This window comes from Nyctereutes procyonoides, unplaced genomic scaffold (assembly GCF_905146905.1).
Source record: "Nyctereutes procyonoides isolate TBG_1078 unplaced genomic scaffold, NYPRO_anot_genome, whole genome shotgun sequence".
Classification (NCBI taxonomy): domain Eukaryota; kingdom Metazoa; phylum Chordata; class Mammalia; order Carnivora; family Canidae; genus Nyctereutes; species Nyctereutes procyonoides.
The window spans coordinates 37,578,155-37,603,537 of NW_026575135.1; the positions used below are offsets into that span (position 1 = coordinate 37,578,155).

The window sequence follows — 25,383 nt, forward strand, 5'->3', positions numbered from 1 at the left end:
GGTGGCAGAAGAAGGGTGAGAGGGATACATTAAAAGAATGAAACTAAAATAGGACAAAAGCTACCATTCCTAGTGACATTTTATATGTGCCTCAGAGCCTTTGCGTTTGTCCCTCTCTCTGAATATTTTAGTTTTGTTATAATTACAGTATCTTGCCTGCACTTTGTCCCTCTGATCCTTTGTTAAAGCCCAGATCACTCTCTGCAGATTGCGCTTGTAGGTGTGATTTATTGAGTGACAAGTGGCTGTAGGGTAGAACACCCGCCTCTGTACCTGACTAAAGTATTAGACATCACAGAGCCAGGCCAGGCGGGAGGGGGCCTTGGACGGGGGTGGGGGAGGCGAAAAGCAAAGAGCAGTAACACAGCAGCTCCTGGATACAGATCAGACAAGAGGTTCTGCCACAAATCACCTAGAAACATGTCAGACGCTGCATGTTTGTTGTTTTACACTGAGGGCACAGCCGTAGTCCAAAAGTATTGATTCTTTTCTTTGTACAGAGACAGAGACTGTCAGCCCTAGCCGGCTGACCTTGGTATGGCGCAGACAACTATTCCCCACCCTGCCGACCAGATGAACCCCACAGGAAAAGCCTAGGCTAGATATGCCAATGTCCACTTCACAGGCACAGAGAAACCCATGCCTGCTGAAACGGCTCCTTCTGTTTCCCAAGCAGCTCTCCTCCCCTCCCCGCACCCCTCTTCTCTGCCCGCTGGCCTGGGCCCCCCAGAGTGCTTCTTGTGACAGAAAATTGGAGGCAGGATTCTTGGAGTGTGCGATTGTGTGTGTGTGTGTGTGTGTGTGTGTGTGTGTCAAAATGCACAAAAAGAACATTGTTTTTGTATAACCCTGTTTAACTGTGTGAGATAACCTGAGGATGTCTGGCCAGTGGTGTGTGTGTGTGTGCGTGTGTGCCTGTGCGCACACATTTCGTGTTTGAGGACGCACGAGGAGAGAGTTTATTTTCTGTTTCCACATATCAAAAGAGAAATCTCTGTGTGTGGGCACTTAAATGTGTTTTACTTCTTGTGGGGCCTAGGAGTGAGTTTTCTCCTCTTCCTCTGTTCTGAGAGTTTTGGAGACAGGTAAGATGGAAGGAAAAAAAGTCACCTCTCTTAATTCACATGTAATTATTTTCAAAGTTATTTAATAGTAAAATTACCTAGATCCAATTACTACAAGAATCCATAAATCTCTTTCTAATATTAAACCCTGTAGTAATCTTTAATCACTTTGTAGCATATAAAACATTTATTTTGAAAATCAGGTAATTTTTAGCTGTAAAAACTTGTTTGTAATTTAGAATTCATATTTGTTTGGGCTTAGTATAAACAAAAATATATAGCCATCAACATTTGAATTAGAGTTTAAAACTTGAGCCTGTGAACCCTTAGGAAGAAGGGACCACAGAAGGCCTTTTCAGCAACCACCTCTGCCTGGCCAGGGCAGTGGACCTCAGTGTGCCCAGGCGACTTGCCTCCAATGAAATGGAAGGTGTTTCCAGTGGCTCCTTCCTGAGAAGCTGAGTGTTTTATTTTGACTAACAATAATAGGGAGGATGCCTTTCTGCCTTTCACTTCTAGGAATGTTGTGGATTGCACGATCCCTGTCCATAAGGTTGAGCAGTCTATGAGGAAAATTCAAGTAGCTTTCCAGTTTTGCCTGAACAAGAATATGAGACACACTGGTGGAAAAGTGGTGATGTCATGTGCACTTAGGGATATTTAAAAAAAAACAAACCTCTCTTTTAAAAATAAGGTTTCTCTTTTCCAGATAGAGTAATGCAAACAGGTTTAGCATATGTGATAAGATACAGAATTTGTATAACTCACTTTAATCTTTTATTAAAATGAGTTTGTTTAAAGTGGATCATTGAAGATAAAAATAGCAAGTACATCTTAAACTCATTACTCACTTGTATGAGAAACTCTTTTATTTTCTACATCTATACTATTTAAGTGACTATTTGGCTATCCTAGAAGAAAATACAGTGGTTAAAAAAATAATTTGTTTTATAGTCCATTTGTTACTTGATCTTTAAGTGAGAAATCTTTTTTGAGGTACTGAAATTCCAGATTCCTAATAGGGAATAATCTTCTAACAAATGTGCTATTCTCCGAAAACAGTATTAAGACCTAACTAATTATTTTGGATTCTCATGTTGATTCTAAAAATTTCTCATTCTTCTCTTTGTCTTTTTCATCCAAAACAGCCTTACATTTTATTTTATTTTATTTTTTAAATTTTTTTTTCAGCCTTACATTTTAAAGGTAAGAGCTGAGCAACTCTGCTTTTGGGTACTGAAAAAATAACAATAAATTATTTAGGATATATCAGTATATATCAGTGTCTTGACAAAAGAATATTCTAGTTATAAAACAGAGGGTGAGGAGTGACTAAGCCATCTAAGACGTACCATTTGAGAGAAATAATACAGAGAACAGCTGAAGAATTGTTTAAGATCTGAACACTTTATTTTTTTTAACATTCTAGTTTTCTTTTAATACATACATGCTAATCATCTGTCTTTCTCTTTTCCCTGTATATGTTATGCCCACTTGATTTACTACTGAAATTATATTGCTTTTGAAAGTGTCAGTTGAGTTATCCCTTGCCTTGTTAGTATCATGTTTGATTTCTTGGACAGAGACATAAATCACTATCTAATATGCAGGTCTTTTGAAGACGCACCCAAGGTTTATTGCCAGTAACAGACTAGTGGCCTTATGTGGACTTTCCATGAATAAAACAGATTGATGAGCCATTTTATAGCATCGCAAGCTGTATTATAAATACATCACCCTTTTCAGTAATTTAACGTGAGGAACAGCCTAATGAGCTCCCAGCCATGATCAGCCAGAGAGCTGGGAGTTCTGTTTAGCTTCTAGTGACTGGTGGAGGGTAAGAAACCCAAACCCTGTAATGTTTTCCTCATTCAGCGAGAAAACCTTTGCAATGTGAATCATTTGAAACAACAGTAAAGTCAAGTGTCATTTAGAATTGGTCAGAGTAATAAAGTAAAATATACAAAATATACATTTTGCTTGCAACTGAAAATGTAAGACAATTGACTTTTTAAGTTGGTTGTTTTTCTTCTTTTACTGATTGAAGTCATAAGCCAATTGGATCGGCAGATTATCATTTTGAAACATACATGATCTAATATATACCTGAGAGAGAAACAGGTAGATATTTGTTACAACATGGTTGTAACATGGTTAACAACAACATGATGGTCTCTGTTGAAAGTATAGCCTAAGATTGATTCTATATTTCGGCTTTGTTTTTTTGCACAGTTTATAACACTTTGCCTTTAGTATCTAAATAACCCTTATGGGCACCCCGGGTGGCTCAGCGGTTTTGTGCCGCCTTCAGCCTAGGGCGTGATCCTGGAGACCCGGGATTGAGTCCCACATCAGGCTCCCTGCATGGAGCCTGCTTCTCCCTCTTCCTGTGTCTCTGCCTCTCTGTCTCTGTCTCTCTTTCTCTCTCTGTGTAACTCATAATACACTTGTGGAATAGGATGAGTGAGTGACGTCTGAGGGTAAACAATTATTTTCCTCTTTCTGGTGAGGAAATGGAGGCATATGAAGATACTGTTTTCAAAGAGTTATCTGAATAGAAGAACAAAATAGAATAAACGCATTATTAAATATATATTGTTTATTAGATACAATGGATCTAAACATTTAGAGGACTTATACAAACATCCCTTTTGGACCTTAAATTTCCTAACCCCTTGGGAGAGAGACTACACTCAGCTTTGCTAAAGACACAATTTTGTGAACAAGTTTTTGCTACCTAGAGGCTGCAATATATATTTTGAACTGGAAGGTTCTAGAGGATATTTCACTTTTCTGAGTGTAGTTGATTAAATCATGCTACATAATATTACCCTTATCAAATACCCAGTTGAAACTGTATTTTACACTATATTTTACACTTTGGCCTCAAGTGGCATTGCCTACAAATATAAATAGGTGAGTAATTAGCCTATTATAAAAATGTTTTTAAAACATTTTTTTCAAATATAATTTTCCTTGTGAAAGCAGCTAGGCAGTTTGGCAGACTCTTATTTCTACTGTAAATGTAAAGTACCTTGAGTGTACAAGGAAGGGAGGAATGAAGAACTGAAAAGACTTTAATTAGTCTTTACAGAATAGGCAAAAGCAGAGTATTTTACCACTGAGACATAAACACATCAGCAATGGCCTAATTCATCAGGCTCCATCCTGTCTATAGTCAGATACAATGCATCTTCGATTTTAAAAAAATAATAATTTAAATGGAATGGGCCCATTTATACCCTCTGTTCCTTATTAAAAATGGTTGACAAGTAAAATTCCATTTTAAAATATACCTGTGGACAGTCAATATTGTTTCGAATTTTAAAGAGTTCCTGTGTCTTGTGAATGGCAATGTGCATTTAATATTCTGTATTCAGCACAAGGTACTTTTGAAACCAGCTGTGTATTCATCTCCATTTTTGCATTTACCTTTGCTCTTTACCATCCTCTCCTATACATCTGTGGTTGTGTGTGGACTGCAGGTCTAAACTAATCATGTTGAATGAACTACTGTAGTCCTCAGTTTCTCCATTTCTAAAATTGGTCTAGAATTTAATGCTCTGTAAGGGAGTATTTTGAAGAATATTGCAGAATGAATTTATAAGGTCTCTGTGTCTCCATAGAAGTCAGTATTGACATTTAGTTCTATTCTTTGGGGAGTCCTAGAAGTATACACCTTGGTGAATGATCTTGGCATTTTAGGGTGGTCTAAACCAACGCTTGTGGCCATGTTGCTTATGATTCTATAGCATTAGCCTCTTAAATAAGTTTATGATAGTGCATTATCTGAAGGGAAAATTTTGGCTAATTCATCATTTAAACATCAGAAATAATATCCAATATCTTTCTCTTACAGATTTTGCTACCTGAACATAGAATCATAGATTTTAAGCTTAAATGTAAAAATAGGGGCATACAGAAGTAGCTTTCCAAACATGTAGTCACTGATTTCTTACTGAAAAATCCCTGAAAGAAAATAAAAGGGAGGCAGGCAGAATGAGTTCCTTCCTTCCTCTGTCCAGCTTTCTCTAATTTGTGCCAGTGCTCCTAGTTTTCTTGAGTCAGTGATACTTTTCATAAGAAAATCATTAGCCTTATGGGAAAAAAAAAAAAAAAGGATGTGTCACTGATAGACTCAGTCTCATTCTCTCATTTGATTTATGAGCGTTTGAGAAAGCACTCTTCCATGTCTTCTTCACAGGGACTCTGGGCAAGTCTTGTTCAAAACTAATGGTTCCTAAAGAATTGCTCAGCTGCAGACCACTAGCCTCTCAAAACATCGGCTGGTTCAGGGGCATAGCACATGCTGCTTTTCTGCTCTAAGACTTGATGGTTGTGTGCAGAAGACCATTAGCTCATTTGATGCTGTCAGTCCTAGAACACCTTTAGAAGTTCTGTGGTGGGCTCATTCTTTCTTTCATTGGAAGTGCAAACATATAGTTATTTGTAGAGCTCATCATTTAACACTACAGTAGTGTGCAAAGCCTGGGATGAATTTATGTGTATATACATGCACTTATATGAAAGGTATGCCTCTGTGTTTTCATCTTTTGTCACAATGTCTAAGGGAATTAAGTAGCTATATATTTTTGGTGTTTTAACCCAAAGTGATCAACTTAAACTACATTGTAATGTAGATAGAGTACCTTGTAAAGTGTTAACCGCAATTATGTGCCTGGTCACCTTTGGAGGGCAAAATTCTGTTGGAAGACTGTTCCTAATGAATTGCAAACAGAGATCAGTTAGGTAAGTTGTGTTAATTATGTCATTTGCGAGATTGCCTAATGTGGAATTGGTCAAGAGACTAGAAGCTGCTTGTCAAATGTTTCCCTTAACTAATGTGATATTTTGTGGTTTGCAAATGACACAATTCACATAACTTATTTGATGGAACTTCATTAACTACCCCTTAGTTTGCCTTAGCAAAAGTACATTATTAAACATGCCATGATAGATTCTGTCCTCATTACTTTGCTTTTAGCCCAAGGAATAGTGTTTGCTTTGTGACACTTATCCCTCGTCCTTAGTCTTTGAGGAAACCGAGGCAGTTCCATGTTCAGAGTCATGTTTCTGATGTGCTTTCCAGCTTTACACGCATCTAATCTGGTTTTGGCTAATAGAACCTGGATGGGTATGTACTCATCACTGCTATCATGTGAAGCACCTTTCACCAGGAGTTCTTATTTAGCCATCATTTGGCTTTCTGTCATCTTCCTCAGTTTAAGGTCCTGATGTTCTACTAATGACTTTTTTTGTTTTTAATTTTGAAAGACAGTGAGAGCAAGTAGGGGGAGGGGCAGAGGACAAGAGAGAATCTCAAGCGTATTCCACACTGAACACAGAGCTGGATGTGGGGCTTGATTTCATGACCCTGAGATCATGACCTGAGCGGAAATCAGGAGTTAGATGCTTAACTGACTGAGCCACCCAGGTGCCCCTACTCTATTGTCTTAAATAGAAAACTTAGAAAATCTTTGAATCACAGTTTCAGGGGGAAAAAAAAGCCAAATGCATAGCAGTAGTATTTATGACAGTCTTTGTCATAGTGGAATGATTTGCACTGTTGTCACGTCTGCCCTATGTAGGAAGTCTTTGCATTACAAGCATAATGTTTATCTCTTCAATAAATAACTTCTGTCCCATATTGTCTGTTAGTGATTGCTGAGACATTTAAAGACCGTGTCTTTTTTTGAATGCATTGGTGACTCTCTATAATCTTGTCTTTCAAAGGGAGCAGTACTAAGGACACTCTATAGTGACTGCCTCTTAGTATTTAATTTCTACCATTTAATTTTATTCATTGGTAGGAATGAATTCATTAATAGTGCATAAACTCTTTAATAGATTGAGAGATGGTCGAATAGGTAGGAAATATAGTCCATAGCTATGGAGTAGCACCAGCTGACTCTAAAGTGAGTTTGAGTAAGATATCGGTCTAAATGTCTAGAATACCTTAGGTCTGCCTAAGAAGATCAGATTTAAAGTTTTCTTTTTTGATGAGCAGTATTTGACTCACTAAAATGATAGGAATTCACAGATTGTTGGACCTCTTATATTTTAACTGAAAATCAACTTTGTTAAAGGCCTCTTTATCCTTTAACCTTATGACTTCCCTTTCTCTCTCACTATCAAAAATTTCATCGTGGTTGCGCTTGGATCAAACCTCTACCTAAAGTTATTGTCATCTTAGATTATTCCCAGAAGCATCACCCCAAGGGAAAAATTCTTGTGTAATAGAACAACTTAATCTACATCCTATACATTGACTCCTCATCATCTCCACTCTTGCTCTCCTTTGACCTTCTTTCCCTTAGGGACACAGCAGATGAGGCCTGCTTCTGTCGAAGTCTGTCTCTAAGGATTTTAGTTTTCCTGTGGTCTCTTGTTTTCTTCCCACCTCTACCAGCCCCCACCCATACCACACACAGTCCGCTAACTCTCTGTGTAGACTTGGCAGCAGATTCCACCCCAGTCCTTGTTATGTAACCTACCACCTACCCCTTTTTGGCAAGGGACACAAGACTCAGCAAGTTGTAACAAAGAGTGGAGTTAATTGGAACATGTGCTGTGCTCAAGTCTGCAACAAAAAAGGGCTGATAGACATCAGAAAAATACAACCATATGTAGGTGTTTGCTTGAGAATATATGTATACATGGGAAATGTCATCTACAACCAGGTGCATTTAAATAAAATCAACTACCTTTCTCCTCCTCTTCTTCCGATTCATCCCCCTTCACCTCCCCACATGTAATACTTGTAACTTGCTCTCTCATGCCTGCTCATGGGTGGGCATGGCTGCTGAAACTGACACATGAAAGAGAACTGTCTGAGACTTCTGAGGAAGAACCTTATGTTACTTAAGCCTGGGACTCCGCTATGGATCACATCCCCTGGACCTCCTGTCTGTTCCCAATTGTTGCAATATGGCCCATACTTTTTGTTGATCTCTACCCCTATTTTTTAATCCACTCTAGAACTTTAGGATATATTTTACATAACCCCTAATTTTTATATTTAGATATAATTTACATAAACTAAAACACAGATTTTAAGTGTAGTATAATGAGTTGTGACACATATATACCCATGTTAAACTGTCACCCCAATCAAAATCCATACTTTATTCTCCCCATAATGCTTCTTCATGTTCCTTTCTAGGCAGTCCTTTCTGTTCCTTCCTCTTAGAAATAATCATTATTTTTATTTCTGTCCTAATAGATTAATTTTGCCTGTTCCAGAATTTCATATACATTGGATCATACAGTTGGTATTATGTTGTATCTAGCTTTTTGTTGTTGTTGTTCAATGCACTGTTTTGAGAATTTATCCATATTGATGTGTTTATCAATAGTTTGTTTCTTTATTATTTTTTAATAGTTTGTTTCTTATGACTGAGTAATCTTCTTTTTTAAAAAGATTTTATTTATTTATTTATTCATGAAAGACAGAGAGAGAGAGAGGCAGAGACACAGGCAGAGGGAGAAGCAGGCTCCATGCAGGGAGCCTGATGTGGGACTTGATCCCAGGACTCCAGGATCTCGCCCCGGGCCAAAAGCAGGCGCTAAACCACTGAGCCACCCAGGGATTCCCCTGAGTAATATTCTACTGTAACAACGTCCATTACAAAGGAATATTTGGACATATTTTTTTAGTTGTTTCTATATAATGGGAATATACTAACATCACCATTACTCTTGAATTTGGCAAATACTTTGCTGTCGTTATATGACTGTTAAAATTAGAAGGACTTTCCATTGCTCTGCTACCTGTACATCCAAAGCTGCTGAATTCCCTAGCATCTCAAAGTCTCAGGCTTCTCAGTATCTTGGTCCACACCCCTGCTCTTTAGAGGGAATAGCAACCTCCCTGTGTGCTGAAGTGGTTGAGAGACAACAGAGGCAGAACACTGGATGTTCTCCGTGTCTTGAAACTCTAGGCATCCGCACTTTTCTTGTTAACACCTTCATGCTTTTAGAAGGCAGAGGTATTCTTTGTACATATAGAGATTCTTGAAATATTCTGAGAGCATCTTCAGAACTCTTAGAAATGGCCTGAAAGGGGAACTTTGTCCTTAAAATGCTCTGAAAGTGTATTTTAAATTGGATGTCTGTCCTCACTTTTCCTATTTAGGTTTTGAGGGACTGAGAAGCCCCAGAGTCATTCTGGACTTGAGTTATCATCTGAGAAATACATGTAGCCCCACTGGCCTGGATACTTTCAGGATAAAAAAAGTGCTGGTTGATTAGGTTAATAGTAGCTACTCTTCATTAAGCTACTTAATTGTTACAGGTGATGGGCTAAGACTCTATGGACGTTATCTCAAATATAATCTAACATCCTATTCGTGTAAGTACTTTTATTATTCCTACTTGATATCTGAGGAAACTAAGCCTTGAATAACTTATCCATGGTTACACAGCCAATAAGTAATGGGAAAAGGATATGATTCCAAATATGACGTCCAGTTTCTCAAACACTGTACCCTAATGTCGTCCCACAGAGCCTTTTTGGACATTTTCTTCTAAGTAATAAATAGGTAATGGGTAATATAGATGTATTTAGCAATTGACATTTTAATATAATTGTTAAACTATTCAGTATAATGGAAAGCCTGACCCTTGCATCTAAGAGTCTCAGAACATGTGAAAAATAACAAAATAGTAACATTTTGTGAAGAATGGAAGTAGTAAGGACTGTTGTACACATTTTTAAGGTGAAGATTTGAGACAAGATTCCTTGAGTTTCCCGTAGTAGGCCAGTACCACAAGAAACCTAGACTGTCCCCTCATGCTTCTTATCCTACTCTTTCAAATTATTTTCTCTTATCCAAGCCAAGGTTTAAAGAACAATAATTATTATTATCTTTTTAATTTAAATGTGATTCATAGACAGGGACTAGAGACATTTTTTGTATATGTTTACAAGTTTACCCAAGAGAATATTTTGACAGCAGTCCATGAATTCTTTTACATAGATGAATTCAGCATCCTTGTTATGGCTTCAATTGACAGTGTTTAAGATTTCTTTTTTAATACACAGAATGTTGAGGAGTTAGGTGCTAGTTTACAAAGAAGTCTGCTTCTAGAATGGGTTCTACTTTCCTTCAAACTTTTAAGAGGAAAAGAGAAAGCAAAATAAAATGAATAAATCAACACTAGCCAAAGGAAAAGAAAGAGGAAAGAGCAAACGAAAAGACCTGTTAGAAGGAGCAGACACCTTCTGTTTGGGAAGTTTATTCCATCCTTCATAGTCCCTGGTTTTGCTGTATGATGTTAGTAGGTACCATTTATTTACTGTCTCTTTTTCCGTTTTTCCCTCAGGACTATTAGGCTGATACTTAGTGTTAACTGTCTTATGCCACTAATTATACATTTACTTTCATGTTTGTTATTATTAGTTTAAAGGATAAATTGTGATTTTCTTTTTTTTTAATTGTGATTTTTCCATAAACACAAGGCACTGGCTTAAAAAAAAAGGATTGCTTTAAAGAATTTGAGATTATTCAGAATCTCAATGACTATAAATGATTTATCATATCTAGACTGCATTTGGAGTCTATTCCTTTTTTTCTATTAATAGCTATAATGATTACATAGTGAGAGGAATTTTCAGCTTTAAGTTTTGTTGCCTGTGAAAGTTTATTTCAACTCTTGATACTATCTGAATGAGAATCTTTGTTAAAAATAATCTTACAAACAAAATATATTTGAGGTACTTGGAACCTTAACCTTGAATAATTTAGTTCAACCTCCTCATTTCTTTGTCCATGTTATAATGACTTGAGGAGCTACTTAAGGTTATTTCAGAAATCTAGATTCTCTTCTGCCATTGACTCTGTTGATAAGTTGGGAAAGAAATATCTCTCTGGAATATCTTTTGATTTTATGCGTGTAGGAAACTTTGATGTCATTGTGGAAAGGCAGACTAGAAATAAAACGTATTTCAAAGACTTTGATATAGGTTACCATTTGTTAATTGTGAGTCTTTGCTCTGACATCTCTAAAGGTTACCAGAAAGTTCTTCTAAGGTTCTCTTGGAGTATTTTTTCAGACTTTAGGTGTATTCCCACCCATAAATATTTCTGGAAGTTAAGGGAACTCGAGTTTTTAAAAACTGGCTACTTATTATTATTGAGGAAAATGTGCTAAAGAGACCTGATGATTTCCTAGACATAAAATATTAAGTCTTTTTTTTTTAAAAGATTTTATTTATTTATTCATGAGAGACAGGGAGAGAGAGGCAGAGACACAAGCAGAGGGAGAAGCAGCCTTCATGCAGGGAGCCTGATGTGGGACTCGATCCCGGGACTCTGGAATCACTCCCTGAGCCAAAGGCAGATGTTCAACTGCTGAGCCACCTAGGCATCCCTAAAATATTTAATCTTAAGCCATCCTGGGGGAGATGAATTTGGAGGCAGGAAAAGAGCCATGTGCTTGTCCCATTCACCCCAGAGGAGGCTAGGAATGGGGACTGAATACCTGCTACTCTTGTAAATACCAAGAAGCATAAGTTGTGATTGCTGCTTTTAACATGCTTAGAATATTAGATCTCCATATTTTTTCATGCATGTAAAGATAGGTAAAGCTAAGAATTCTCTAAGTAAAAAATAGGAGGGATCTAAGATGATGCTACCAGACACTATAAGTAGAATAATTAAAATTGGATCTTTGGTGGAGACAGATATGTATGGATATTTCTTCAGTTTCCATAGATGATTAAAATATACAGCCAGAGTTGAAAACCACTGATTCCAGACTAACTTTTTTTTATTTGCATATGAGGTCATTGAGATTCACAGAAGATAAAATTATTCTAGGAGATTAGCTATTTGAGATCTGGTATTAGAATTCAGGTCTCCCAGGTTTGGATAGACCTGAATTTTCTCACCACTCCATATGTGTTAATCCCATGTTAATCCCAGCTCCCTGTCTTGAAAAGATAGTCCTGTGATCTCTATTCATTTGTGTAGCTCTTTTTCAACTTTGGCAATAATGGCTCAATTTAGTGAACACTTATTTAGTTCAGGTGTTGTGCCAAGAGTTTTATAGGAAATGCTTCCTTAACTAGGAAATATTCATATTCTTATTAATGAGGAAACAGGCCCAGAGAGATTGAGTAATTTGCCTACACTTTTAGAGCAAGAATAAGTGGGAGCACTGGGATTGGAGCCTGGCAGCTTGATTCCAGATTCATGGTTCCTGAACTACTTAGGTGTACTTTTCCCTAGAAGAGTTTGATTCTTACTTTTCATTCCAAAACAAAAGTTTTGTGTAGATAGTTTAAACCATGGTAACTTTAGATCACATTTTGAAAGCCAAAATTAAGAAAACAAAAAAACATGGCCTTAGACACTCACTATTCTCTTTCCCTGTTTCTTGAATCCCAAGAGAGCACGGGTTATTAGTGATGACAGTCTTTCTGTTGCCAAACAGACACTTGGCAACTGACTGTAGATTTGCCTCAAAGATTTTTGTGTCTACAGAAGTAAAAGAAAAAAAAATGAGGTGGATGCTGTGGGAGGAGTGAATTGGTCATTGGTCTTATAGAATGGTTTGTATTGTTTTATGACTGAGGAAATAAGGAAAGCTATGCAGTAAAGAGGGATATATTAAAGTATGCACTCTACCTTCCAAAGAAGAGTTCACGTGTGGGTGGCAATATTTATCAGTGTCATGTGAAAGAACCTTGGAGGTTTCTTAGGCTAGAATCAGAAGCCACTGTGGCATTGCCTAAAACAGCACTTCTAAAGCAGCATGCTGTTCAGACTTGTTGAATGTTACAGGGTTTTTTTTTTTCCTGTTCAATTAAAAAATTCTTTATGCACACATTTTTAAAGTTTCAAAGTAAAAAACCAAAACTTGTATTAGAATAATTTCAAGTTGAAGGTAGGGAAGTGCAAAGAGCAGGTTGGCAAGGTAATATTTTAGTAACATGTAAGATAAGTGTTTTAGAATTATGGTTACTGTTTATTTTGGCTTATGAACTGTGATGGTAAGTCTTAACTATGATGAGGAGGTAGAAATAAGATTATAAATGTTGCTTAGTAACTTGCTACATTGGGTGTTTACTTATTGTGGAGAACAAATCTTTAACCAGTAAGTTGGTAGATATTAGTTGGTGACTTTTAAATTTTAACAGCAAACAGGAAAATGGCCCTTCCATTAAATAACACCACCCTAAGTAGATTCCTATTATTTCTTGGCTTATTCCAGAAAATGATTTCAGACAGTTCTGTTTGTATATGCATTACTTCATTTAATCTTTATACCTCCATTGGAGTGCAGCATTTATTTGGACTAGAATTACTGTATAATAGAAATTTTAGAGATATCAGCTAGAGACCCACTGATTTCAGGCACTTATATGATAATAGGCATCTTTAGTACAATAAATTATTCAACCTGCATCTTAATACTTTTTTAATACAGAAATTTTTAGTGATGAGAGACTGTTTGGTAATTAGATTAAAAAAACAGAAAATTAAATAAAGGCAACAGATTGGGATAAACAGTTTCATGATAGTAATAACAGTTCACTTTAGATTATCTAGGAAGTGCCTTAGCAAGTTTACTTAGTATGGATTTTAAAGTTTTCCAGTTGTGGGAAGGGTAACAGTTTTATAAAGGAGAAGAGATTTCACACCCATGTGACCAGTACCTTTCTTCCACAATTTAAGATCTTCTTGAAAGCTTTATTTTAATCTTCTCACTGATGTTTTTGAATGGTTTGCAATCTGAAGTATTTAGAAAAAATAATCAAATACTGTACATAGTACAATTGGGTATATGCATTTGTATTATAATAGGAAAGTTTAAAAAGTAAACAGTGAACTTGTTAGGGAATTAATATTTATGGTAAATTGATTTCTATAGTATAGACCAAAGCCTTCATTCTTTGTCCTTTTCCAGTAGTTACTTTATCTGCCAATCCTCGTGTTTCTCCATGAGCCTTTATAGGTCTTATTCTGAGCTTCTAATTTCCTGTACTGACATCCTGGTACATCTGTAAATTCTCACAATGGTAATATCTTAACTTTTAGAACCGCAAACTATGGCTCGAGTTCTCATTGCACCTTTCTAAAGAAATAGGATGATAGTGCTGGTTTCATTGTCAACATGAAGCTCCTGAAATTCAGAGGCTTGGTATCTCATAACCATGAGGGATGTATCCAGGTCTTGATTCCATGTGTTCAGATGCCCAGTTTGGGCTCTTCATCAGCTAGAAGGTTATACTGTAAGCTAAAGTTCACATATTTGATGCCTTCCATTGGGATCTTCTTGAAGGCCTACAGGGTTATTAAAATCTTTTAGAATACACCCATAAGGTTCATGATTCACAGCAAGCTAGCCCTCACCGTTTCTTGCATATACTTGGGTGTTTTCTACAAGTTTGCTCATCTTAATAGAATGACCTCTTAATAGGGTTGTATAATTTGAAATGTTAAACACATAATAAAAACAGGGAATTCTCTGCTTTCTGAGGAAACTATTAACCTGTAAATGAAAATTTAGTTGAAAATTAGTAGTTAATAATTGCCATTTTCTAACATGAAAGGTTTCTGTCCCGCATGTGTTTTGTTAAACATTGTGAAGGTCTCAAAATTAGATGAACTCTCAGGTATCTTAGGTATCTGTATATAGATAGTCTGGATGGAAAATGTGTTGGAAATTATGGTTGTAGCTTGGGGGGTACCAGTGAAGAGGGAAAGAGAAGGAAAAGAAGATTCATCTATCTTTGAATATTTGGTTTCCTGATTCATTCTAACATAACCACTGCATTTATTTTGCATGCAGCCATTGCTGTTGGATTGTGTAGTCTGTTGACTTAGCATTCTTCTTTTGGTTAATTTTCTTAACCGGTAATATAGTTTGGCAAGATTAAGGACAGAAGTATATCAGATACTTCATTGGCCTCTAGTTTTTATGAAGATCTTTATATTGCTACATTTAATTTATAATCATTAGAAGCTGTATAGTGGAAATGAGTTCATATACCTATAAAAATAAAAATTGGCCTTTAAAAGTAAAAGAAAACTCAAACTGTCACTACCAGGAGCAAAATGTAATCCAACTTTGGAGGTTTTTTTCCCTTTGCCTTTTAACTGTGATGCCATAAGGTTTGTTTTTGTTGTCGGAAGGAAATAAAGTCTTGTTACAGAATTAAATAAACCCTAACAGATAAAGATAATAAAGAGAGAATAAATAGCATTCAGCAGTGGTGCACTGAGGGTGTAATTACTTCTTACAACTTAAAATCATTATTGAAATATGTGTTAGACCTATGCCTACAAAAGTTAAATAGACCAGACAGTAAGCTTTTGTTCTTTTCTAGATGTTGGTAATTAGTAAGCTAATACCAAAATTTAATATTAGAATAAAATGGCCATGACTTGCTCACATACTTAATGGAGGCCAATGATAGCATTTCCATGAATCTGAATTCTTATCATTTCTGTTATTTAGACTAAAATTTGTTTTGTTTATTGTTTTTTTAAAGATTTTATTTATTTATTCACGAGAGAGAAAGAGAGAGAAAGAGAGGGGCAGAGACACAACACAGGCAGAGGGAAAAGCAGGGTCCATGCAGGGAGCCTGGTGTGGGACTCGATACTGGGTCTCCAGGATCACTCCCTGGGCCAAAGACAGGCCCTAAACTCCTGAGCCACCCAGGCGTCCCTAAAAAATTTTTTTGATGAAATGTTTTCTGAAGTGTCATCACAGAGTCCTTTATTAACTTCTGTTTTTATAAAAATAAATATGTTTTTTTCTTTTCATAACTTCAAAAGTTTTTAAGTCAGCACTGAGGAAAAGTTTCAGGAAAAATAGCTTGTTACACATGACATCCTTTATACTTTTTTTCTCTTTATGAGAGTTCCTTAAACCTCACATTTTCTAAATATCTTACACAGATAGATCAATAATAAGTGAATCATCACCCTGAAGTTATATTGCTATCCTAGGCATGATTAATGTCGAATTATTATCTTTAACTTTTGAAATTTATATTATCATTGTGTTTAGGTACTAGATTTCCTGCCAAGAATCATAAATCCTATCCAGTGGTCTTAGTTGAGGCAATTTTTGTGGGTATTTAGAAATAGACTGGATTGTATTTATTTAAAATAAATGGAAAAGGAAACATTAAATTATACTATCCCATTCCCTTCAGAGTTTATTATTGTCTGTTCGGCATATTTTAATAGATGAAAAAAAGTGAATTTTGTTTTTTTTAAGGGCATCTTTTTCTTGGAATACACTTTTGTGAGTTGAATATGGCACAATGCATAACAATGTGTGCTATATATAAAAGTTTAAAGGTAATTAGAGACACAGGCCACTTAAGGAGTGCAGCTAAGAATCTGAATCTGAAGAATCATGTTTTGGAAAGGTCCATGTATTTTTAAGACTTTGGGGTGCTTAGTGTATTAATGTGTCTTATGTCTTAAACATTCTTATTGCTGGCATGGTGGTGAGAATAACTTACTTTTATTTTATCTTATTTAACTTACTTTTTTAAAATAGAAAGTTATTCAGTTCATTTCTTAGAAGTTTTCTGTTTTATTCAATAACTAGTACAGCTAGATTTTGCTTTGAGTCTTCAGAAGCACTGTTGATGAATTTTATTTAACTGGATTTAGAAATAAACTTGATAATGAAAAGTTTGCATGTGTGTGTATTTTTAACATTTTTGTCCACATACACTTGGTTTCATTTGAGATAGGAAATGGAAATAACAAGACACTCTTAGAAAATCTTGTTTCTGTAGACAGCTCAACCTTGCCAGAAACCACGAGGCAGTGGAAATATCACGAGAAAGCTTGTTCCTACAAGACTCCCAGACTGATTACCAGACCAAAGAAATTCCCAGAAATTTAGCTTGAAGCAATCATTTAAAATTTGGGAGGTGGATTCAATCTTGCTTAGAGTCACCACTGCTAATTATAGTTGCTTTAATGTCCCAGTGATTTTGTTATCAGCCACACCTCAGTATAAAAATCAAAGCAAGAAAAAAAAAATCAGTCTCTGATTTTTGTGTTTCCTCCAAAGTATATTCTTGCTGGGTACTTAAGATTTATGTATTTGACTGGATTTATGTATTTGTAAATTATACTACAGTATTCTTAACATTTGAATTTATGTACTTTTTTTTCCTTGCCTGATACTTATTGTTCACCTTTGATGCAGCAGATGGCTGTTTCCTTTTTTATTTTAATCTTATTCCATTGGTATATTTAAATTTTCTAGTAGCTAGTAAGCTCTCCTTAAATAGGTGAGACCTATTCCACTCTGCAGGTGTGTTAAACACTTAGCTGTGTTTACATGTCTTTGAAATACATGGGGCTGCTGCATTTTTAAGCTATTATTTATATAAGCTACTAATATAATTTTGGGGGCAGCCACAGAAATTTAGTTATGACTGTGAACACTTGGAATTAGTGTGATAAATCGCAGGTTTATTATATACTGTTGCAATTTAAATCACACCTTGGGTTATTTGGGGGGACTAGAGCCATCCATTTGATGCAGGCAGGTCTTCCCTAATGGAGGCTTGCCCCAGCATGTTCTGTATAGATGGCTTTGATGTCAGATGACATCACAACTTGTTTACACTCTATGAGAACTTGTCGAATCTCTCACAACATCTCACATGACTCCAATCTCACTTTAGGTCTGAATCCATGGATACTAAGGAGAATTTATGGCCCTTTTAAAGTTTGCTTGTCCATCGGGGACCTCAAGAAGCCTCTTCTTTTGCATCATTTTCCATATGAGTTCCTATATAGGGCTTCATATTGAGTAATTCTGAACACAAAATTAATTCTGTAGACTTTATGTGCCTAATGAAAGCCATAAGGATATGATTTTAAAAATGAAGAAACAAATTTGCCCCTACATAGACAGCAAGAAGAAAAAAATCAGAGTAGTTGTCTTTGAACCACAACAGGATTTATTTTTAAGGTCCCCTAACCTGTTTTTCCCATTAGCTAGGAAAGCAGTGCTTGAGCTTTTTTTTTTTAAATCATAGAATAATTATAGAACAAACGATTTAAAATTGTATCCAGATTTTATTTACATCAACACTTTTTGTTTACTAAATAGATAAGAGATGTGGCTTCGAATGACATCCTACCTTTTTGGCTTATTGTGAGGATGTGCTAAGTGAGATATAGAATTCTAGTAGCTTGGCTGAAGAAAGGAAAAAAGAAAAGGCAAAGTAACCCCAAAATTTATCACTTCCTTCAGATATTTTTGGGGGTATTCTTTGGGTTAGGAATCTGTTACTGTTTTCTGTATTCCTCTTTTAGCTCTGCTTCATGGTGTATAGATGTATATGTTAGACATGAGACAAAAGAAGGCTTTCTCTAAAAACATGCACCTTCCTGCACAATAAGCCACAGCTGGTCATTCTTTTTTTTTTTTTTTGTATTGTATTTTTTTCCTTGCAGCATTATGATTTTTTATGACCAATATGCTAATATGATTTCAAACTTTAATTTAGTGTTTGGGTGCATTGACTCACATCTCCTAATGGTCTCCAAATTGTAATATTCTAAAATAGTCCAAGGAACATTCCTAGGATTATTTTGCCACTTTCTTGTGCAAAATTTGAGTATCTTAAGTTTAAATTGCTCCCAGTCTCTCAACATTAGAAAACAAACTAACAAAAGCCCTTTATAATCTATCTCCTTTCTTACTTGCTGGGAGTCCTTTTATTCCTTTTATTGCCTTCCACTTGGACCCCTTACTCCTTGATGTGTAGTGTAGTGTAGTGTCATGTGTAGTGTAGGAAGTTTTGTTAGTGATATTTTAAATAAGCAATTTTTCTTTCTCCTGTGTATTGATGAAACCCATTTTAAAAAGTAGATAATGGGGATGCCTGGGTGGCTTAGTCCATTAAGCCTCTGCCTTCCACTCAGGTCTTGATCCCAGGGTCCTGCTTAGCAGGGGGTCTGCTTCTCCCTCTCCCTCTGCCCCTCCCCTCACTCATGCTCTTTCTCTCTTTCCCTCAAATAAATAAGTAAATAGATAAATAAAATCTTAAAAAAATAAAACTAGGTAATGACACTAAGGCACCATATCTAAAAAAAGTTCTATTATTTATCTATTGAGTTTATTTTAGGATTTTGTCCAAAAATAAATTTAGCTTGTTGGAGTCTCTAAGAGTTGGCTAAAAAAAAAAAAATCCATGCAATAGAATTGTCCTTTCCATTTTGAAATACGTAACTTCAGATTATATCTTGTGCATACATGCAAAAATCTGCAGTATTAATTCAGACTGGCCTAATTACTAATTTTTTTCCTTCTCAGTAAAATTGTATATTCTTATAACATTCTAACATAAAGACTGTGCTTACTAAAATAGAAAAATACTTGCTGTTATCAAAGTACTCCAAGGTATTATAAAATAGTAAATACAGCTAGTTATAGCTTGTGGTACATTGGCTAATAAATTTTATGTGACAGACCAAGGGGAAAAAAAAGATATAAAATTGTAAAGTAAATAAACAAAATTAATTAATAACGTCCACAAATAAGGATGCTCGTGCAAGAGCATTGTTACCTACCAATGTTCAGAATAATTTCTGGATCAAGATGATTTATGATGATGTCTTTAAAGGAGCTCAGTTATCTTGTAACTGATACAACATGGGATAAAATTAACCCCTTTTTAACCATAGTGAGAAAATTGAAGAGCATTGGCTTCATAGACTAAAATATCCAAGTAGACAAAGGAGAAGTAGTGCAGCATTATACAAAAACAAGAGAAACTGCTACAAATAACTTCAGCTCTAGTGTTTATTAAACATTGATTAACATAAAAATATAGTTTCCATATGGGATATGCTATATAATTTATGTAGAACAAAGGGTATGCTATATGTAATTTATACCAACCACGTTAATAATAGATTCTATGAAGTGTTACTGAACTCCAACTCCAAATCCCGTGATAGAGTAGGGAAAGAAATTGCTGATGTTATTGGGTTGGATTAAAAGGAAAGGGCCTAAAAAAACCAAAAAAAAAAAACGAAAAAAAAAAAAAAAAAAGAAAAGGACCTTTTGTAGTTAGGTGAGTTTTTTTCCTCCTTACTATAATATATTCTACTCCTGGAGGCAGATTCTTGGGCTCTGACTTCGGTGTTTAAGAATGATATATTTGAAGGTCTACTCATAGGATGGTTTTGGTAACTGAGTGGCAATAATTCTGAGACCAGATTTTTAGGTATACTGTTCTTTAACATAATAATTGTATTTAGTTTATTATTTCTAGGCAGACATTTAGATTTTTTGTGACTAATTTTAACAATTTTATTTGGAGAAATTAGGAAAAATAATAGCAGTTATTTATGCCTCTAAAAATGTTGTAAGTAGGGGAGAAGACAAAGCAAGGTCAGAACTTAATAGTAGAGGGATGCTTGGGTGGCTCAGCAGTTGAGTCTCTGCCTGCAGCTCAGGTCATGATCCCGGGATCCTGGGATTGAGTCCTGCATCGGGCTCCCCACAGGGAGCCTGCTTCTCCCTCTGCCTGTGTCTCTGCCTCTCTCTGTATGTCTCTTGTGAATAAATAAATAAACTCTTTTTTTTTTTAAAGAACTTAATAGTAGAGAAATGGATATCTTGGAGAAAATACTACATTGACATTTCCAAAAAGAAAGGTGCTATTTCTTTAGTGTACTTAAGCCCATTGAGTGAGTACGGTGGATATAATCAGAGTTGGGGGATATAATTTATATAAACAGTTCTGTCAAAAGATAAGGTGAGTATGAGTCCTGTTGTGAAACTAATTAGAAATCACCTTCATCTTTAAAAACAAAAAAGCAAACAAAAAAAGGAATCACCTCCATTAGCTGGTAAGCATAGAGAGAAAACTGGGTAGCACATTTAAGTGGATTGTGACACTTTATCCCTGCTAAATAGCCTACAGCAGGCCCAAGGTTAGCAAGTGATGTAAAGCAGTTTTGGGTTTTTTTTTTTTTTAAAGATTTTATTTATTTGACAGAAAAATCAAGAGCACAAGCCAGGGGGGCAGGAGGCAGAGGGAGAGGGAGAAATAGGCTCCCCATTGAGCAGGGATATAAATGGGGGATTGAGAATACCTGGGGCTCTATCTTAGGACCCTGGGATCATGACCTGAGCAGAAGGCAGACGATTAACTGACTGAGCCACCCAGGTGCCCCTGAAAAACAGTTTTAATGTATTTGATACCCACTGTAATTCTGACTTTGGCTATTGACTTTGGGGTATGATTTTGGTAGATTAAATGAATCATCTTTGAAAGTTGGTTGTTAGGTGTTTGTTATGTGGTTCTTGTTATAGGCATTACACAAATACCCTTTAGTTTGCAAACTGCTGTTTACTTGGGTCTTCACTATTAAAATCATTATGATGATATTTCATATTTTAGAAAACTTGAATAATTATTAGGCTGATAAAAACTAGAAAATAGTGACATGATATAAAGCTTTTGAATGGTTTTATTTGGAAACAAACTGTGAATATATTTAAGTAAAAATAATTCCAAAATAGAGCCATAGCAGTAAAAAAAAGTTATTTGAGGTCGTAGCTGGCAGTGGACTGTCCAGAGTTACAAATGTTCAAAGAGAAAGAGGCTCTTCTTGAATAGAAAAGAAAGTGAGATTTTAGTTATTGTAGCACTGGGCTATAGAGTAGTCACGATGAAGCAAGAATAATAGGGCTTTTATTTGATATCTTTCCAGGTAAGGTTCAAGAATAATTCCATATACATGCTTTTGTTCACCCCTGTACTGGAACAGGGCAGAGCCCTAGTTTCCTACTTTCATTTTTTGGTATGAGGCCGTTGTGTTTCAGTAAATAGAGAGTTTTGTCTTCTCTTCTTAGACATCTAAACAATGGCAATAATCTATAACTAACTGCTATTCGTTATGTTGCAGAGGCAAATTGTGCAGAAAATTATGGATAATTTTAAAAAGATGAAATACAGGTGGCTCATCTAAAACAGACTCCAATTAAAACCACATTGTATTAAATAGAGCCTGCTTTAGATAGACTCCTCTTCATGCTAAATATGAATGAAGCAACAATTTTAGATATAATAGCTAGTATCTGGATTTTAATATGATCAGTTCGCATGGTTCAGGGCCCAAATAGTACCAGCTGGTATTAAGAAACCTGCCCTCCTATAAAACTCTATTATATGGTTTTCCCCAGGGGTATTGCGTTAGGCATTATTGAGAAAGTGGCTTTTATAGGGTATAGACTTGTGCATAAATGTTGGTGCTAAAATTTGACTGGTGTCAAAATTTGCATTACGGTGTTTTTTATCTGTTATCTTATGAATTAAATGTGTGAAATTGGGCCTTGGGATTGTATCTCTGCCAAAGATAAGGCAGCACATCCCCAATATAATGGGTGAACAGAGGTTTAGTCTAGACCTAAGTGTGCACTGTGTGTGTTGTGGCTTATACGAATTGGTTGTACCTGTTACCATATGAAGAGAATAATTTTTCCAAAGTTTGATTGGTCCGATATGCTAATATTTGCCATTAGCAATATCTTGACTAATTGTTCTCTTTTATTATGTTTTTATCAGTCTGACTTAAAATGATTCAGGAACATTGTGCTTTTACATATGCAGATTCTTCTCTTTTTTTTTTTTTAAAGATTTATCTATTTATTCATGAGTACACAGACTGAGAGAGAGGAGAGAGGCAGAGACACAGGCAGAGGGAGAAGCAGGCTCCATGCAGGGACCCTGATGCAGAACTCGATTCTGGATCCCAGGATCACGACCTGAGCTGAAGGCAGGCGCCCAACCGCTGACCCACGCAGGTTGTCCCTATGCAGATTCTTTTTATCTTAGTCTTTGTTTGCTTTCAGGTTCCAAAAGACATAGAGGGCCATGCCAGATTTTTTGTTTATGCTTTTAAGAAATTATTAGCTAATGAGATATCCACAGAAGTACGCTCCATGAACAGCAAGGAACAAGACTGTTTATTCCTAATTTTCAGTGCCTGAAACAGTACCTGGTACATAGGTGTTCAGTCAGTGGTTTTTTTTTTTTTTTGTTTTTGTTTTTTTTTAAATAAAAGGGAAGTTAAAGGAGCAGTTAGTTTGTCATAGTCCTCTTGTCCCCACCCCCCTCCCACCACCCTGATGAGGTAGATAGTGCTCACTCTTGTGAGAATGGAGCTGTGCAGCTTGAACAGATCTCATGGTTTCATTAGAGGAAGGGGACTTAGAAGGTCTTAAAGGTACAGTTGGAATTTTCTGTGAGTAGATCCTGTCTCCTTCTCTAGCTCGTCTCTTCATGCCTCAGCAGCACAAACCAACTTGTAGTTGTCCGCTGATTCTGTGGTATTCCCTCATTGAGCATTCTCCCATGGTGTCCACCTTCTTCCCTATTCCTCAACCTGCCAATAAGTTGTACTTTTTTCCCTGAAGTCTTTCCAAAGCCTCAGATGAGTTAATTAATGCCTTTCCTCTGTTTCTCTGGAATGTTCTCTGTGGATTTCTAAACACTTAGCATGTCAAAATTATGAATGTCAAAATCTCATAATAGCTTCTCTTTATATTTATTCAAACTTGAACACAGACACAATGCTGGGCCATGGTAATTGGTCAATAAATATTTTCTAGGGATGCCTAGGTGGTTCAGTGGTTGCACGTCTGCCTTCTGCTCAGGGTGTGATCCTGGAGTTGCAGGATTGAGTCCAGTATCGGGCTCCTTGCATGGAGCCTGCTTCCCCTGTCTCTCTTCTCTCTGTGTCTCTCATGAATAAATAAATAAAATCATAAATTAGTTAATAAATAATTAATTCTAAAGGAGTCCATACCAGTGCTCTCAGAAATCCCAGAATGGAAAAGTTTGAATGTTTCTTTATGATGCTAAATTCTGTATTATGAGAGTATTGTTGTTAATCTAGATATTTCTGCCATATTGCAACCTGGATTAGCATATTTTGTAGATTTGCTCTCTTGCAGTGATCCCATTATAGTATCACATACTACCAAGGACCCTGGATGGGGTTCTGCAAAGCAGCTTGCTGTGTTTAAGGATAAAGGAATGGTGTTTCAGTGGTGGGCATGGGCTTTTATTTTATGAGAGTGCTGGTTTAGAAGTTCTATTTAAAAGTATTATTTTTATTAGAAAGGTAAAGATTTAGATCTATGGTTTGTTAATTTTATGAAGTTTGAATTAACAAAGGCAATGTGTAGCTCAAATTATGAAAGCATACCTTTGGGAAATTTGGGCTGGGGATACAAGTAAATTTAGTACTTTATTTTTTATTTTTTTTTTTAGTTTTATTTATTTATTTATTTATTTATTTATTTATTTATTTATTTATTTATTTGAGAGAGAGACTGTGTGTGTGTGCATGCGCATGTGCCTGCACACGCTCCCAGGAGCACATATGCCAGCGCAGGGAGGGGCAGAGAGAAAGGGAGAGCAGCGGACTTTGCTGCTGAGAGGGGAGCCCAACCTGGGGCTTGATTCCATAACCTGGAGATCATAACCTGAGCTGAAATCAAGAGCCAGACACCTAACCAACTGAGCCACCCAGGTGTCCCTAGTACTTGTCTTTAGATTTTACAAAGAAAATACACACAAATGATAAAATGGAGATTTTAACAATTACTCAAAGAAACTTGGGATGCCTGGGTGGCTCAGCGATTGAGTGTCTGTCTGCCTTTGGCTCAGGTCATGATCCTGGTGTCCTGGGATTGAGTCCGCATCAGGCTCCTGCAAGGAGCCTGCTTCTTCCTCTCCCTGTGTCTCTGCCTCTCTCTGTGTCTCTCATGAATAAATAAATAAATCTCAAAAAAAAAAAAAAAACCCAAAAACAACAACAAAAAAACCCTCAATTTTTTGACAGAAGCTCCACATTTCTTACAGTACATAGTTTTGAAGAGTAACTATTAGTGAAGACCAGAAGTCTTATTATTATTAGATCTCTTAATCATCAAATTTATCACATTGGAAAAAAACTCTGAACTTGTATTTTTTACATGTAGTTTATGTATGCTAAATAAACAAAATTTAGGAAAAAAGAGCTTAACAACAATGAAACCGTTGCCAATAGTTCTGTTCATGTAGGTATTATTTCAGAGTATTTTGTCCTTTTACTTGCATTCATTTTAAAATGTATACTGCTTCATAAGCTGCTTTTTGATTATCAATATATTATAATTTTCTTTATCATTAGATTAATTAGTATGAGTTTTAATGATTTCATAGTAACTTTATCATGTTTGGCTTAACTATAGTTCTTTCTTGATAGATTTCATTATGTAATATTCATAATCAGTTTTGGATTGTTTCCTTCTTAGACTA

The 25,383-nt window shown here is 36.0% G+C and overlaps 1 protein-coding gene across 10 annotated transcripts in view; it reads left to right on the top strand.

Moving 5' to 3' along the window:
* BNC2 (basonuclin 2) overlaps positions 1-25,383 on the top strand; it is a 444,196-nt gene that overhangs the window by 217,715 nt on the left and 201,098 nt on the right. The window contains exon 1 of one of the 10 annotated variants that reach the window (XM_055302021.1): positions 22,845-22,880. The exons of the other annotated variants lie outside the window; for them this stretch is intronic. The gene's annotated coding sequence lies outside the window, so the exon portion shown is untranslated. Of the gene's footprint in view, positions 1-22,844; positions 22,881-25,383 lie in introns of those variants that run through there. 10 annotated transcript variants of the gene reach the window in all.